The sequence below is a fragment of the Schistocerca gregaria genome, unplaced genomic scaffold (genome assembly GCF_023897955.1).
Source record: "Schistocerca gregaria isolate iqSchGreg1 unplaced genomic scaffold, iqSchGreg1.2 ptg000359l, whole genome shotgun sequence".
NCBI lineage: Eukaryota > Metazoa > Arthropoda > Insecta > Orthoptera > Acrididae > Schistocerca > Schistocerca gregaria.
This window is the reverse complement of record NW_026061817.1, coordinates 150,981-165,241: the sequence shown is the minus strand read 5'-3', so window position 1 is coordinate 165,241 and position 14,261 is coordinate 150,981. Positions and strand designations below refer to the sequence as shown.

At 51.3% G+C, this 14,261-nt stretch overlaps 20 non-coding genes across 20 annotated transcripts; all 20 read right to left on the bottom strand.

The window, feature by feature from the left end:
- Window positions 1–305: 305 nt before the first annotated feature.
- On the bottom strand, window positions 306–387 carry Trnas-aga (transfer RNA serine (anticodon AGA)). The gene has a single exon. It is a non-coding gene; the product is annotated as a tRNA-Ser (tRNA).
- Window positions 388–532: 145 nt separating this feature from the next.
- Trnak-uuu (transfer RNA lysine (anticodon UUU)) lies at window positions 533–605 on the bottom strand. Its single transcript has one exon. It is a non-coding gene; the product is annotated as a tRNA-Lys (tRNA).
- A 670-nt stretch (window positions 606–1,275) lies between these two features.
- Trnam-cau (transfer RNA methionine (anticodon CAU)) lies at window positions 1,276–1,348 on the bottom strand. The gene has a single exon. It is a non-coding gene; the product is annotated as a tRNA-Met (tRNA).
- Window positions 1,349–2,381: 1,033 nt separating this feature from the next.
- Trnas-aga (transfer RNA serine (anticodon AGA)) lies at window positions 2,382–2,463 on the bottom strand. Its single transcript has one exon. It is a non-coding gene; the product is annotated as a tRNA-Ser (tRNA).
- A 145-nt stretch (window positions 2,464–2,608) lies between these two features.
- On the bottom strand, window positions 2,609–2,681 carry Trnak-uuu (transfer RNA lysine (anticodon UUU)). The gene has a single exon. It is a non-coding gene; the product is annotated as a tRNA-Lys (tRNA).
- A 670-nt stretch (window positions 2,682–3,351) lies between these two features.
- Trnam-cau (transfer RNA methionine (anticodon CAU)) lies at window positions 3,352–3,424 on the bottom strand. The gene has a single exon. It is a non-coding gene; the product is annotated as a tRNA-Met (tRNA).
- A 1,034-nt stretch (window positions 3,425–4,458) lies between these two features.
- Trnas-aga (transfer RNA serine (anticodon AGA)) lies at window positions 4,459–4,540 on the bottom strand. The gene has a single exon. It is a non-coding gene; the product is annotated as a tRNA-Ser (tRNA).
- A 145-nt stretch (window positions 4,541–4,685) lies between these two features.
- Window positions 4,686–4,758, bottom strand: Trnak-uuu (transfer RNA lysine (anticodon UUU)). The gene has a single exon. It is a non-coding gene; the product is annotated as a tRNA-Lys (tRNA).
- Window positions 4,759–5,428: 670 nt separating this feature from the next.
- On the bottom strand, window positions 5,429–5,501 carry Trnam-cau (transfer RNA methionine (anticodon CAU)). The gene has a single exon. It is a non-coding gene; the product is annotated as a tRNA-Met (tRNA).
- Window positions 5,502–6,535: 1,034 nt separating this feature from the next.
- Trnas-aga (transfer RNA serine (anticodon AGA)) lies at window positions 6,536–6,617 on the bottom strand. Its single transcript has one exon. It is a non-coding gene; the product is annotated as a tRNA-Ser (tRNA).
- Window positions 6,618–6,762: 145 nt separating this feature from the next.
- On the bottom strand, window positions 6,763–6,835 carry Trnak-uuu (transfer RNA lysine (anticodon UUU)). The gene has a single exon. It is a non-coding gene; the product is annotated as a tRNA-Lys (tRNA).
- Window positions 6,836–7,505: 670 nt separating this feature from the next.
- Window positions 7,506–7,578, bottom strand: Trnam-cau (transfer RNA methionine (anticodon CAU)). The gene has a single exon. It is a non-coding gene; the product is annotated as a tRNA-Met (tRNA).
- A 1,033-nt stretch (window positions 7,579–8,611) lies between these two features.
- On the bottom strand, window positions 8,612–8,693 carry Trnas-aga (transfer RNA serine (anticodon AGA)). The gene has a single exon. It is a non-coding gene; the product is annotated as a tRNA-Ser (tRNA).
- Window positions 8,694–8,838: 145 nt separating this feature from the next.
- Trnak-uuu (transfer RNA lysine (anticodon UUU)) lies at window positions 8,839–8,911 on the bottom strand. The gene has a single exon. It is a non-coding gene; the product is annotated as a tRNA-Lys (tRNA).
- A 670-nt stretch (window positions 8,912–9,581) lies between these two features.
- On the bottom strand, window positions 9,582–9,654 carry Trnam-cau (transfer RNA methionine (anticodon CAU)). The gene has a single exon. It is a non-coding gene; the product is annotated as a tRNA-Met (tRNA).
- A 1,033-nt stretch (window positions 9,655–10,687) lies between these two features.
- Trnas-aga (transfer RNA serine (anticodon AGA)) lies at window positions 10,688–10,769 on the bottom strand. Its single transcript has one exon. It is a non-coding gene; the product is annotated as a tRNA-Ser (tRNA).
- A 145-nt stretch (window positions 10,770–10,914) lies between these two features.
- On the bottom strand, window positions 10,915–10,987 carry Trnak-uuu (transfer RNA lysine (anticodon UUU)). The gene has a single exon. It is a non-coding gene; the product is annotated as a tRNA-Lys (tRNA).
- Window positions 10,988–11,657: 670 nt separating this feature from the next.
- Trnam-cau (transfer RNA methionine (anticodon CAU)) lies at window positions 11,658–11,730 on the bottom strand. Its single transcript has one exon. It is a non-coding gene; the product is annotated as a tRNA-Met (tRNA).
- A 1,034-nt stretch (window positions 11,731–12,764) lies between these two features.
- Window positions 12,765–12,846, bottom strand: Trnas-aga (transfer RNA serine (anticodon AGA)). The gene has a single exon. It is a non-coding gene; the product is annotated as a tRNA-Ser (tRNA).
- Window positions 12,847–13,734: 888 nt separating this feature from the next.
- Trnam-cau (transfer RNA methionine (anticodon CAU)) lies at window positions 13,735–13,807 on the bottom strand. The gene has a single exon. It is a non-coding gene; the product is annotated as a tRNA-Met (tRNA).
- Between the last annotated feature and the right edge of the window lie 454 nt (window positions 13,808–14,261).

Here is a 14,261-nt window from a genome sequence, read left to right as displayed (position 1 = left end):
GTTGCCTTCCAAGCAGTTGATCCGGGTACGATTCCCGGCCACCGCAAGTGGCGCTAATTTTTCCGTATCATTATGTGGGCTCCTGCTGTTAAATTAAGGTTTTTTTCTTTTTTCGTCGTTGCACCATCCTGTAGTATGTCCCGACTTGTCCCGACTTTGCTCGGCTGACGCGAAAGCTGACGCTTGGAAATCGCCCTTATCTAAAGGACAGGCACTATAAACGGCTGTGAGAGGTGAGGTGTGGCGAGGTACCAAAACGCGATATTTTCTGCTTCTTCTTCCAAAACAAGAAAAGAAAAATCCGACGCAGTCGGTAGGACTCGAACCTACGCTCCCAGTGGGAATCTGATTTCTAGTCAGACGCCATAACCACTGGGCCACGACTGCTTGTCCAACAGGTGCCCCTTGAATCGTGAAAAACCCAACCGGTTGCGTCTGCGCAGAATGCCGACATTAAACGTAAAACCGTGCACTGATTACGACAGGGCTACTATCGCTACGAGACGAGCCATTATGGAAGCGTTAAAATCTTCGCCCGGACAGGGACTCGAACCCTGGACCCTTAGGTTAAAAGCCTAATGCTCTACCGACTGAGCTATCCGGGCTTTCGCATGTTGTGGTTGGAGCGGTTTCAAGCAACGTGATTAAGTGGAAGGTGTGTGTAGGCTTCTGGCGCTACTGGCGACTGCACCGACTACTCACTGACGCTGGTAGCAGCCCAACAGCGGACCAGTGCCTCTTCTCCCTTTATTCCGGTGCTGACAGTAACTGCATCACGTGCCTGCTTTCCCCGATTGCGTTCGGTTGAAGCCAAGGAAGAAGGGCGACCAACGACAGTTCGAAGACCAAAACATGGAGCGTTGTGTGCGCAAATAGTTCCTTTCCGGTACCGGGAATCGAAGCCGGACCTGTTGAGTGAAAGCCAGGTATCCTAGCCACTAGACCACACAGGACTTGCTCTACAGCGGTGAGATTTACTCCGTCTCTTATTGTATTTTGTGCTGAATCTGGACTCAGTGCTGTTCTCTGCTTGCGATCATATCCGCGCCTACAGACCGGCATGGCGCACAGTTCAAAATTGACTGTCCATTGCTGTGTGCATCGCATTTTGTTTGTAACACGGAGAAGAAATATCAAAGTTGTTACGTCGTCATAATTGGAAGTAAACATTTTGACGCTGAGGCGTGGACTCCGTGTGGATAACGGATAACAGTTAAGTTCGTTCCCTAGCAACAGCAACGCCCTTAATGCAGCCATGATGTACAGAAAATTAAATGCCCCGGGTGAGGATCGAACTCACGACCTTAAGATTATGAGACTTACGCGCTGCCTACTGCGCTACCGAGGCACGCCGGAGACGTCCTCGAAGGAAACTCGCTAAGTCTCACATTTTAGAGAAAGACAGTTTGCGCTTTCTGAAGGATCTATTGTCTTGCTACACGTACGAAACTCGGTAAGTCTCACATATTAGAGATAGACAGTTTGCGCTTTCTGAAGAATCTGTTGTCTTGCTACACGTGCTGTCCCGACTCTCTAGATTAAACTGCAGCCGCAGCTATACAGCTATAAGGTCCTGAGGCTGACCCATCTCAAGCGAGCAATCCGCGCGGCAGCATTGTTGCCACAAGAGCAAAATAATGCATCGACCGGGAATCGTGCCGGCATACCTTAAGATTATGAGACTTAGGCGCTGCCTACTGCACTACTGAGTCACAAACCACTCAACTACAGATGCTCGACAAGCTACCCGTGCTTTCCAAGCAGCTGTCGGCAGGGAAACTGGGATTGCCACCCAGCGACGTCGAAAAAGGGGCTAAACTCGCGAAGTCCCCCACTACACTGCCTTAAAACGACCGTTCATCACTATCGTGTGAGTAACCTTGCGTCAGCGGCGACGAGTCTTGCCCAAAGACGTAGCGTGCTTGGAGGCGCTGCCCGAATGCGTGTGGATGCACCCTCCTACCTCGTAATGCGCCTGCAGCTCCTATAGCCGTGGGCCGCTGTGGGCGGGCGGGAAGCCGACACAGCGCGGCGTTGCGAGCAGCGGCAGTGCGGTGGTGTTGTACTGTTGAGCATAGTTGCCTTCCAAGCAGTTGATCCGGGTACGATTCCCGGCCACCGCAAGTGGCGCTAATTTTTCCGTATCATTATGTGGGCTCCTGCTGTTAAATTAAGGTTTTTTTTTTTTTCGTCGTTGCACCATCCTGTAGTATGTCCCGACTTGTCCCGACTTTGCTCGGCTGACGCGAAAGCTGACGCTTGGAAATCGCCCTTATCTAAAGGACAGGCACTATAAACGGCTGTGAGAGGTGAGGTGTGGCGAGGTACCAAAACGCGATATTTTCTGCTTCTTCTTCCAAAACAAGAAAAGAAAAATCCGACGCAGTCGGTAGGACTCGAACCTACGCTCCCAGTGGGAATCTGATTTCTAGTCAGACGCCTTAACCACTGGGCCACGACTGCTTGTCCAACAGGTGCCCCTCGAATCGTGAAAAACCCAACCGGTTGCGTCTGCGCAGAATGCCGACATTAAACGTAACACCGTGCACTGATTACGACAGGGCTACTATCGCTACGAGACGAGCCATTATGGAAGCGTTAAAATCTTCGCCCGGACAGGGACTCGAACCCTGGACCCTTAGGTTAAAAGCCTAATGCTCTACCGACTGAGCTATCCGGGCTTTCGCTTGTTGTGGTTGGAGCGGTTTCAAGCAACGTGATTAAGTGGAAGGTGTGTGTAGGCTTCTGGCGCTACTGGCGACTGCACCGACTACTCACTGACGCTGGTAGCAGCCCAACAGCGGACCAGTGCCTCTTCTCCCTTTATTCCGGTGCTGACAGTAACTGCATCACGTGCCTGCTTTCCCCGATTGCGTTCGGTTGAAGCCAAGGAAGAAGGGCGACCAACGACAGTTCGAAGACCAAAACATGGAGCGTTGTGTGCGCAAATAGTTCCTTTCCGGTACCGGGAATCGAAGCCGGACCTGTTGAGTGAAAGCCAGGTATCCTAGCCACTAGACCACACAGGACTTGCTCTACAGCGGTGAGATTTACTCCGTCTCTTATTGTATTTTGTGCTGAATCTGGACTCAGTGCTGTTCTCTGCTTGCGATCATATCCGCGCCTACAGACCGGCATGGCGCACAGTTCAAAATTGACTGTCCATTGCTGTGTGCATCGCATTTTGTTTGTAACACGGAGAAGAAATATCAAAGTTGTTACGTCGTCATAATTGGAAGTAAACATTTTGACGCTGAGGCGTGGACTCCGTGTGGATAACGGATAACAGTTAAGTTCGTTCCCTAGCAACAGCAACGCCCTTAATGCAGCCATGATGTACAGAAAATTAAATGCCCCGGGTGAGGATCGAACTCACGACCTTAAGATTATGAGACTTACGCGCTGCCTACTGCGCTACCGAGGCACGCCGGAGACGTCCTCGAAGGAAACTCGCTAAGTCTCACATTTTAGAGAAAGACAGTTTGCGCTTTCTGAAGGATCTATTGTCTTGCTACACGTACGAAACTCGGTAAGTCTCACATATTAGAGATAGACAGTTTGCGCTTTCTGAAGAATCTGTTGTCTTGCTACACGTGCTGTCCCGACTCTCTAGATTAAACTGCAGCCGAAGCTATACAGCTATAAGGTCCTGAGGCTGACCCATCTCAAGCGAGCAATCCGCGCGGCAGCATTGTTGCCACAAGAGCAAAATAATGCATCGACCGGGAATCGTGCCGGCATACCTTAAGATTATGAGACTTAGGCGCTGCCTACTGCACTACTGAGTCACAAACCACTCAACTACAGATGCTCGACAAGCTACCCGTGCTTTCCAAGCAGCTGTCGGCAGGGAAACTGGGATTGCCACCCAGCGACGTCGAAAAAGGGGCTAAACTCGCGAAGTCCCCCACTACACTGCCTTAAAACGACCGTTCATCACTATCGTGTGAGTAACCTTGCGTCAGCGGCGACGAGTCTTGCCCAAAGACGTAGCGTGCTTGGAGGCGCTGCCCGAATGCGTGTGGATGCACCCTCCTACCTCGTAATGCGCCTGCAGCTCCTATAGCCGTGGGCCGCTGTGGGCGGGCGGGAAGCCGACACAGCGCGGCGTTGCGAGCAGCGGCAGTGCGGTGGTGTTGTACTGTTGAGCATAGTTGCCTTCCAAGCAGTTGATCCGGGTACGATTCCCGGCCACCGCAAGTGGCGCTAATTTTTCCGTATCATTATGTGGGCTCCTGCTGTTAAATTAAGGTTTTTTTCTTTTTTCGTCGTTGCACCATCCTGTAGTATGTCCCGACTTGTCCCGACTTTGCTCGGCTGACGCGAAAGCTGACGCTTGGAAATCGCCCTTATCTAAAGGACAGGCACTATAAACGGCTGTGAGAGGTGAGGTGTGGCGAGGTACCAAAACGCGATATTTTCTGCTTCTTCTTCCAAAACAAGAAAAGAAAAATCCGACGCAGTCGGTAGGACTCGAACCTACGCTCCCAGTGGGAATCTGATTTCTAGTCAGACGCCTTAACCACTGGGCCACGACTGCTTGTCCAACAGGTGCCCCTCGAATCGTGAAAAACCCAACCGGTTGCGTCTGCGCAGAATGCCGACATTAAACGTAAAACCGTGCACTGATTACGACAGGGCTACTATCGCTACGAGACGAGCCATTATGGAAGCGTTAAAATCTTCGCCCGGACAGGGACTCGAACCCTGGACCCTTAGGTTAAAAGCCTAATGCTCTACCGACTGAGCTATCCGGGCTTTCGCTTGTTGTGGTTGGAGCGGTTTCAAGCAACGTGATTAAGTGGAAGGTGTGTGTAGGCTTCTGGCGCTACTGGCGACTGCACCGACTACTCACTGACGCTGGTAGCAGCCCAACAGCGGACCAGTGCCTCTTCTCCCTTTATTCCGGTGCTGACAGTAACTGCATCACGTGCCTGCTTTCCCCGATTGCGTTCGGTTGAAGCCAAGGAAGAAGGGCGACCAACGACAGTTCGAAGACCAAAACATGGAGCGTTGTGTGCGCAAATAGTTCCTTTCCGGTACCGGGAATCGAAGCCGGACCTGTTGAGTGAAAGCCAGGTATCCTAGCCACTAGACCACACAGGACTTGCTCTACAGCGGTGAGATTTACTCCGTCTCTTATTGTATTTTGTGCTGAATCTGGACTCAGTGCTGTTCTCTGCTTGCGATCATATCCGCGCCTACAGACCGGCATGGCGCACAGTTCAAAATTGACTGTCCATTGCTGTGTGCATCGCATTTTGTTTGTAACACGGAGAAGAAATATCAAAGTTGTTACGTCGTCATAATTGGAAGTAAACATTTTGACGCTGAGGCGTGGACTCCGTGTGGATAACGGATAACAGTTAAGTTCGTTCCCTAGCAACAGCAACGCCCTTAATGCAGCCATGATGTACAGAAAATTAAATGCCCCGGGTGAGGATCGAACTCACGACCTTAAGATTATGAGACTTACGCGCTGCCTACTGCGCTACCGAGGCACGCCGGAGACGTCCTCGAAGGAAACTCGCTAAGTCTCACATTTTAGAGAAAGACAGTTTGCGCTTTCTGAAGGATCTATTGTCTTGCTACACGTACGAAACTCGGTAAGTCTCACATATTAGAGATAGACAGTTTGCGCTTTCTGAAGAATCTGTTGTCTTGCTACACGTGCTGTCCCGACTCTCTAGATTAAACTGCAGCCGCAGCTATACAGCTATAAGGTCCTGAGGCTGACCCATCTCAAGCGAGCAATCCGCGCGGCAGCATTGTTGCCACAAGAGCAAAATAATGCATCGACCGGGAATCGTGCCGGCATACCTTAAGATTATGAGACTTAGGCGCTGCCTACTGCACTACTGAGTCACAAACCACTCAACTACAGATGCTCGACAAGCTACCCGTGCTTTCCAAGCAGCTGTCGGCAGGGAAACTGGGATTGCCACCCAGCGACGTCGAAAAAGGGGCTAAACTCGCGAAGTCCCCCACTACACTGCCTTAAAACGACCGTTCATCACTATCGTGTGAGTAACCTTGCGTCAGCGGCGACGAGTCTTGCCCAAAGACGTAGCGTGCTTGGAGGCGCTGCCCGAATGCGTGTGGATGCACCCTCCTACCTCGTAATGCGCCTGCAGCTCCTATAGCCGTGGGCCGCTGTGGGCGGGCGGGAAGCCGACACAGCGCGGCGTTGCGAGCAGCGGCAGTGCGGTGGTGTTGTACTGTTGAGCATAGTTGCCTTCCAAGCAGTTGATCCGGGTACGATTCCCGGCCACCGCAAGTGGCGCTAATTTTTCCGTATCATTATGTGGGCTCCTGCTGTTAAATTAAGGTTTTTTTCTTTTTTCGTCGTTGCACCATCCTGTAGTATGTCCCGACTTGTCCCGACTTTGCTCGGCTGACGCGAAAGCTGACGCTTGGAAATCGCCCTTATCTAAAGGACAGGCACTATAAACGGCTGTGAGAGGTGAGGTGTGGCGAGGTACCAAAACGCGATATTTTCTGCTTCTTCTTCCAAAACAAGAAAAGAAAAATCCGACGCAGTCGGTAGGACTCGAACCTACGCTCCCAGTGGGAATCTGATTTCTAGTCAGACGCCTTAACCACTGGGCCACGACTGCTTGTCCAACAGGTGCCCCTCGAATCGTGAAAAACCCAACCGGTTGCGTCTGCGCAGAATGCCGACATTAAACGTAACACCGTGCACTGATTACGACAGGGCTACTATCGCTACGAGACGAGCCATTATGGAAGCGTTAAAATCTTCGCCCGGACAGGGACTCGAACCCTGGACCCTTAGGTTAAAAGCCTAATGCTCTACCGACTGAGCTATCCGGGCTTTCGCTTGTTGTGGTTGGAGCGGTTTCAAGCAACGTGATTAAGTGGAAGGTGTGTGTAGGCTTCTGGCGCTACTGGCGACTGCACCGACTACTCACTGACGCTGGTAGCAGCCCAACAGCGGACCAGTGCCTCTTCTCCCTTTATTCCGGTGCTGACAGTAACTGCATCACGTGCCTGCTTTCCCCGATTGCGTTCGGTTGAAGCCAAGGAAGAAGGGCGACCAACGACAGTTCGAAGACCAAAACATGGAGCGTTGTGTGCGCAAATAGTTCCTTTCCGGTACCGGGAATCGAAGCCGGACCTGTTGAGTGAAAGCCAGGTATCCTAGCCACTAGACCACACAGGACTTGTTCTACAGCGGTGAGATCTACTCCGTCTCTTATTGTATTTTGTGCTGAATCTGGACTCAGTGCTGTTCTCTGCTTGCGATCAAATCCGCGCCTACAGACCGGCATGGCGCACAGTTCAAAATTGACTGTCCATTGCTGTGTGCATCGGATTTTGTTTGTAACACGGAGAAGAAATATCAAAGTTGTTACGTCGTTATAATTGGAAGTAAACATTTTGACGCTGAGGCGTGGACTCCGTGTGGATAACGGACAACAGTTAAGTTCGTTCCCTAGCAACAGCAACGCCCTTAATGCAGCCATGATGTACAGAAAATTAAATGCCCCGGGTGAGGATCAAACTCACGACCTTAAGATTATGAGACTTACGCGCTGCCTACTGCGCTACCGAGGCACGCCGGAGACGACCTCGAAGGAAACTCGCTAAGTCTCACATTTTAGAGAAAGACAGTTTGCGCTTTCTGAAGGATCTATTGTCTTGCTACACGTACGAAACTCGGTAAGTCTCACATATTAGAGATAGACAGTTTGCGCTTTCTGAAGAATCTGTTGTCTTGCTACACGTGCTGTCCCGACTCTCTAGATTAAACTGCAGCCGCAGCTATACAGCTATAAGGTCCTGAGGCTGACCCATCTCAAGCGAGCAATCCGCGCGGCAGCATTGTTGCCACAAGAGCAAAATAATGCATCGACCGGGAATCGTGCCGGCATACCTTAAGATTATGAGACTTAGGCGCTGCCTACTGCACTACTGAGTCACAAACCACTCAACTACAGATGCTCGACAAGCTACCCGTGCTTTCCAAGCAGCTGTCGGCAGGGAAACTGGGATTGCCACCCAGCGACGTCGAAAAAGGGGCTAAACTCGCGAAGTCCCCCACTACACTGCCTTAAAACGACCGTTCATCACTATCGTGTGAGTAACCTTGCGTCAGCGGCGACGAGTCTTGCCCAAAGACGTAGCGTGCTTGGAGGCGCTGCCCGAATGCGTGTGGATGCACCCTCCTACCTCGTAATGCGCCTGCAGCTCCTATAGCCGTGGGCCGCTGTGGGCGGGCGGGAAGCCGACACAGCGCGGCGTTGCGAGCAGCGGCAGTGCGGTGGTGTTGTACTGTTGAGCATAGTTGCCTTCCAAGCAGTTGATCCGGGTACGATTCCCGGCCACCGCAAGTGGCGCTAATTTTTCCGTATCATTATGTGGGCTCCTGCTGTTAAATTAAGATTTTTTCTTTTTTCGTCGTTGCACCATCCTGTAGTATGTCCCGACTTGTCCCGACTTTGCTCGGCTGACGCGAAAGCTGACGCTTGGAAATCGCCCTTATCTAAAGGACAGGCACTATAAACGGCTGTGAGAGGTGAGGTGTGGCGAGGTACCAAAACGCGATATTTTCTGCTTCTTCTTCCAAAACAAGAAAAGAAAAATCCGGCGCAGTCGGTAGGACTCGAACCTACGCTCCCAGTGGGAATCTGATTTCTAGTCAGACGCCTTAACCACTGGGCCACGACTGCTTGTCCAACAGGTGCCCCTCGAATCGTGAAAAACCCAACCGGTTGCGTCTGCGCAGAATGCCGACATTAAACGTAACACCGTGCACTGATTACGACAGGGCTACTATCGCTACGAGACGAGCCATTATGGAAGCGTTAAAATCTTCGCCCGGACAGGGACTCGAACCCTGGACCCTTAGGTTAAAAGCCTAATGCTCTACCGACTGAGCTATCCGGGCTTTCGCTTGTTGTGGTTGGAGCGGTTTCAAGCAACGTGATTAAGTGGAAGGTGTGTGTAGGCTTCTGGCGCTACTGGCGACTGCACCGACTACTCACTGACGCTGGTAGCAGCCCAACAGCGGACCAGTGCCTCTTCTCCCTTTATTCCGGTGCTGACAGTAACTGCATCACGTGCCTGCTTTCCCCGATTGCGTTCGGTTGAAGCCAAGGAAGAAGGGCGACCAACGACAGTTCGAAGACCAAAACATGGAGCGTTGTGTGCGCAAATAGTTCCTTTCCGGTACCGGGAATCGAAGCCGGACCTGTTGAGTGAAAGCCAGGTATCCTAGCCACTAGACCACACAGGACTTGTTCTACAGCGGTGAGATCTACTCCGTCTCTTATTGTATTTTGTGCTGAATCTGGACTCAGTGCTGTTCTCTGCTTGCGATCAAATCCGCGCCTACAGACCGGCATGGCGCACAGTTCAAAATTGACTGTCCATTGCTGTGTGCATCGGATTTTGTTTGTAACACGGAGAAGAAATATCAAAGTTGTTACGTCGTTATAATTGGAAGTAAACATTTTGACGCTGAGGCGTGGACTCCGTGTGGATAACGGACAACAGTTAAGTTCGTTCCCTAGCAACAGCAACGCCCTTAATGCAGCCATGATGTACAGAAAATTAAATGCCCCGGGTGAGGATCAAACTCACGACCTTAAGATTATGAGACTTACGCGCTGCCTACTGCGCTACCGAGGCACGCCGGAGACGACCTCGAAGGAAACTCGCTAAGTCTCACATTTTAGAGAAAGACAGTTTGCGCTTTCTGAAGGATCTATTGTCTTGCTACACGTACGAAACTCGGTAAGTCTCACATATTAGAGATAGACAGTTTGCGCTTTCTGAAGAATCTGTTGTCTTGCTACACGTGCTGTCCCGACTCTCTAGATTAAACTGCAGCCGCAGCTATACAGCTATAAGGTCCTGAGGCTGACCCATCTCAAGCGAGCAATCCGCGCGGCAGCATTGTTGCCACAAGAGCAAAATAATGCATCGACCGGGAATCGTGCCGGCATACCTTAAGATTATGAGACTTAGGCGCTGCCTACTGCACTACTGAGTCACAAACCACTCAACTACAGATGCTCGACAAGCTACCCGTGCTTTCCAAGCAGCTGTCGGCAGGGAAACTGGGATTGCCACCCAGCGACGTCGAAAAAGGGGCTAAACTCGCGAAGTCCCCCACTACACTGCCTTAAAACGACCGTTCATCACTATCGTGTGAGTAACCTTGCGTCAGCGGCGACGAGTCTTGCCCAAAGACGTAGCGTGCTTGGAGGCGCTGCCCGAATGCGTGTGGATGCACCCTCCTACCTCGTAATGCGCCTGCAGCTCCTATAGCCGTGGGCCGCTGTGGGCGGGCGGGAAGCCGACACAGCGCGGCGTTGCGAGCAGCGGCAGTGCGGTGGTGTTGTACTGTTGAGCATAGTTGCCTTCCAAGCAGTTGATCCGGGTACGATTCCCGGCCACCGCAAGTGGCGCTAATTTTTCCGTATCATTATGTGGGCTCCTGCTGTTAAATTAAGATTTTTTCTTTTTTCGTCGTTGCACCATCCTGTAGTATGTCCCGACTTGTCCCGACTTTGCTCGGCTGACGCGAAAGCTGACGCTTGGAAATCGCCCTTATCTAAAGGACAGGCACTATAAACGGCTGTGAGAGGTGAGGTGTGGCGAGGTACCAAAACGCGATATTTTCTGCTTCTTCTTCCAAAACAAGAAAAGAAAAATCCGACGCAGTCGGTAGGACTCGAACCTACGCTCCCAGTGGGAATCTGATTTCTAGTCAGACGCCTTAACCACTGGGCCACGACTGCTTGTCCAACAGGTGCCCCTCGAATCGTGAAAAACCCAACCGGTTGCGTCTGCGCAGAATGCCGACATTAAACGTAAAACCGTGCACTGATTACGACAGGGCTACTATCGCTACGAGACGAGCCATTATGGAAGCGTTAAAATCTTCGCCCGGACAGGGACTCGAACCCTGGACCCTTAGGTTAAAAGCCTAATGCTCTACCGACTGAGCTATCCGGGCTTTCGCTTGTTGTGGTTGGAGCGGTTTCAAGCAACGTGATTAAGTGGAAGGTGTGTGTAGGCTTCTGGCGCTACTGGCGACTGCACCGACTACTCACTGACGCTGGTAGCAGCCCAACAGCGGACCAGTGCCTCTTCTCCCTTTATTCCGGTGCTGACAGTAACTGCATCACGTGCCTGCTTTCCCCGATTGCGTTCGGTTGAAGCCAAGGAAGAAGGGCGACCAACGACAGTTCGAAGACCAAAACATGGAGCGTTGTGTGCGCAAATAGTTCCTTTCCGGTACCGGGAATCGAAGCCGGACCTGTTGAGTGAAAGCCAGGTATCCTAGCCACTAGACCACACAGGACTTGTTCTACAGCGGTGAGATCTACTCCGTCTCTTATTGTATTTTGTGCTGAATCTGGACTCAGTGCTGTTCTCTGCTTGCGATCAAATCCGCGCCTACAGACCGGCATGGCGCACAGTTCAAAATTGACTGTCCATTGCTGTGTGCATCGGATTTTGTTTGTAACACGGAGAAGAAATATCAAAGTTGTTACGTCGTCATAATTGGAAGTAAACATTTTGACGCTGAGGCGTGGACTCCGTGTGGATAACGGACAACAGTTAAGTTCGTTCCCTAGCAACAGCAACGCCCTTAATGCAGCCATGATGTACAGAAAATTAAATGCCCCGGGTGAGGATCAAACTCACGACCTTAAGATTATGAGACTTACGCGCTGCCTACTGCGCTACCGAGATACGCCGGAGACGACCTCGAAGGAAACTCGCTAAGTCTCACATTTTAGAGAAAGACAGTTTGCGCTTTCTGAAGGATCTATTGTCTTGCTACACGTACGAAACTCGGTAAGTCTCACATATTAGAGATAGACAGTTTGCGCTTTCTGAAGAATCTGTTGTCTTGCTACACGTGCTGTCCCGACTCTCTAGATTAAACTGCAGCCGCAGCTATACAGCTATAAGGTCCTGAGGCTGACCCATCTCAAGCGAGCAATCCGCGCGGCAGCATTGTTGCCACAAGAGCAAAATAATGCATCGACCGGGAATCGTGCCGGCATACCTTAAGATTATGAGACTTAGGCGCTGCCTACTGCACTACTGAGTCACAAACCACTCAACTACAGATGCTCGACAAGCTACCCGTGCTTTCCAAGCAGCTGTCGGCAGGGAAACTATGATTGCCACCCAGCGACGTCGAAAAAGGGGCTAAACTCGCGAAGTCCCCCACTACATTGCCTTAAAACGACCGTTCATCACTATCGTGTGAGTAACCTTGCGTCAGCGGCGACGAGTCTTGCCCAAAGACGTAGCGTGCTTGGAGGCGCTGCCCGAATGCGTGTGGATGCACCCTCCTACCTCGTAATGCGCCTGCAGCTCCTATAGCCGTGGGCCGCTGTGGGCGGGCGGGAAGCCGACACAGCGCGGCGTTGCGAGCAGCGGCAGTGCGGTGGTGTTGTACTGTTGAGCATAGTTGCCTTCCAAGCAGTTGATCCGGGTACGATTCCCGGCCACCGCAAGTGGCGCTAATTTTTCCGTATCATTATGTGGGCTCCTGCTGTTAAATTAAGGTTTTTTTCTTTTTTCGTCGTTGCACCATCCTGTAGTATGTCCCGACTTGTCCCGACTTTGCTCGGCTGACGCGAAAGCTGACGCTTGGAAATCGCCCTTATCTAAAGGACAGGCACTATAAACGGCTGTGAGAGGTGAGGTGTGGCGAGGTACCAAAACGCGATATTTTCTGCTTCTTCTTCCAAAACAAGAAAAGAAAAATCCGACGCAGTCGGTAGGACTCGAACCTACGCTCCCAGTGGGAATCTGATTTCTAGTCAGACGCCTTAACCACTGGGCCACGACTGCTTGTCCAACAGGTGCCCCTCGAATCGTGAAAAACCCAACCGGTTGCGTCTGCGCAGAATGCCGACATTAAACGTAAAACCGTGCACTGATTACGACAGGGCTACTATCGCTACGAGACGAGCCATTATGGAAGCGTTAAAATCTTCGCCCGGACAGGGACTCGAACCCTGGACCCTTAGGTTAAAAGCCTAATGCTCTACCGACTGAACACGCGATCTAGTGTCTTGTTGTGGTTGGAGCGGTTTCAAGCAACGTGATTAAGTGGAAGGTGTGTGTAGGCTTCTGGCGCTACTGGCGACTGCACCGACTACTCACTGACGCTGGTAGCAGCCCAACAGCGGACCAGTGCCTCTTCTCCCTTTATTCCGGTGCTGACAGTAACTGCATCACGTGCCTGCTTTCCCCGATTGCGTTCGGTTGAAGCCAAGGAAGAAGGGCGACCAACGACAGTTCGAAGACCAAAACATGGAGCGTTGTGTGCGCAAATAGTTCCTTTCCGGTACCGGGAATCGAAGCCGGACCTGTTGAGTGAAAGCCAGGTATCCTAGCCACTAGACCACACAGGACTTGCTCTACAGCGGTGAGATTTACTCCGTCTCTTATTGTATTTTGTGCTGAATCTGGACTCAGTGCTGTTCTCTGCTTGCGATCATATCCGCGCCTACAGACCGGCATGGCGCACAGTTCAAAATTGACTGTCCATTGCTGTGTGCATCGCATTTTGTTTGTAACACGGAGAAGAAATATCAAAGTTGTTACGTCGTCATAATTGGAAGTAAACATTTTGACGCTGAGGCGTGGACTCCGTGTGGATAACGGATAACAGTTAAGTTCGTTCCCTAGCAACAGCAACGCCCTTAATGCAGCCATGATGTACAGAAAATTAAATGCCCCAGGTGAGGATCGAACTCACGACCTTAAGATTATGAGACTTACGCGCTGCCTACTGCGCTACCGAGGCACGCCGGAGACGTCCTCGAAGTAAACTCGCTAAGTCTCACATTTTAGAGAAAGACAGTTTGCGCTTTCTGAAGGATCTATTGTCTTGCTACACGTACGAAACTCGGTAAGTCTCACATATTAGAGATAGACAGTTTGCGCTTTCTGAAGAATCTGTTGTCTTGCTACACGTGCTGTCCCGACTCTCTAGATTAAACTGCAGCCGCAGCTATACAGCTATAAGGTCCTGAGGCTGACCCATCTCAAGCGAGCAATCCGCGCGGCAGCATTGTTGCCACAAGAGCAAAATAATGCATCGACCGGGAATCGTGCCGGCATACCTTAAGATTATGAGACTTAGGCGCTGCCTACTGCACTACTGAGTCACAAACCACTCAACTACAGATGCTCGACAAGCTACCCGTGCTTTCCAAGCAGCTGTCGGCAGGGAAACTGGGATTGCCACCCAGCGACGT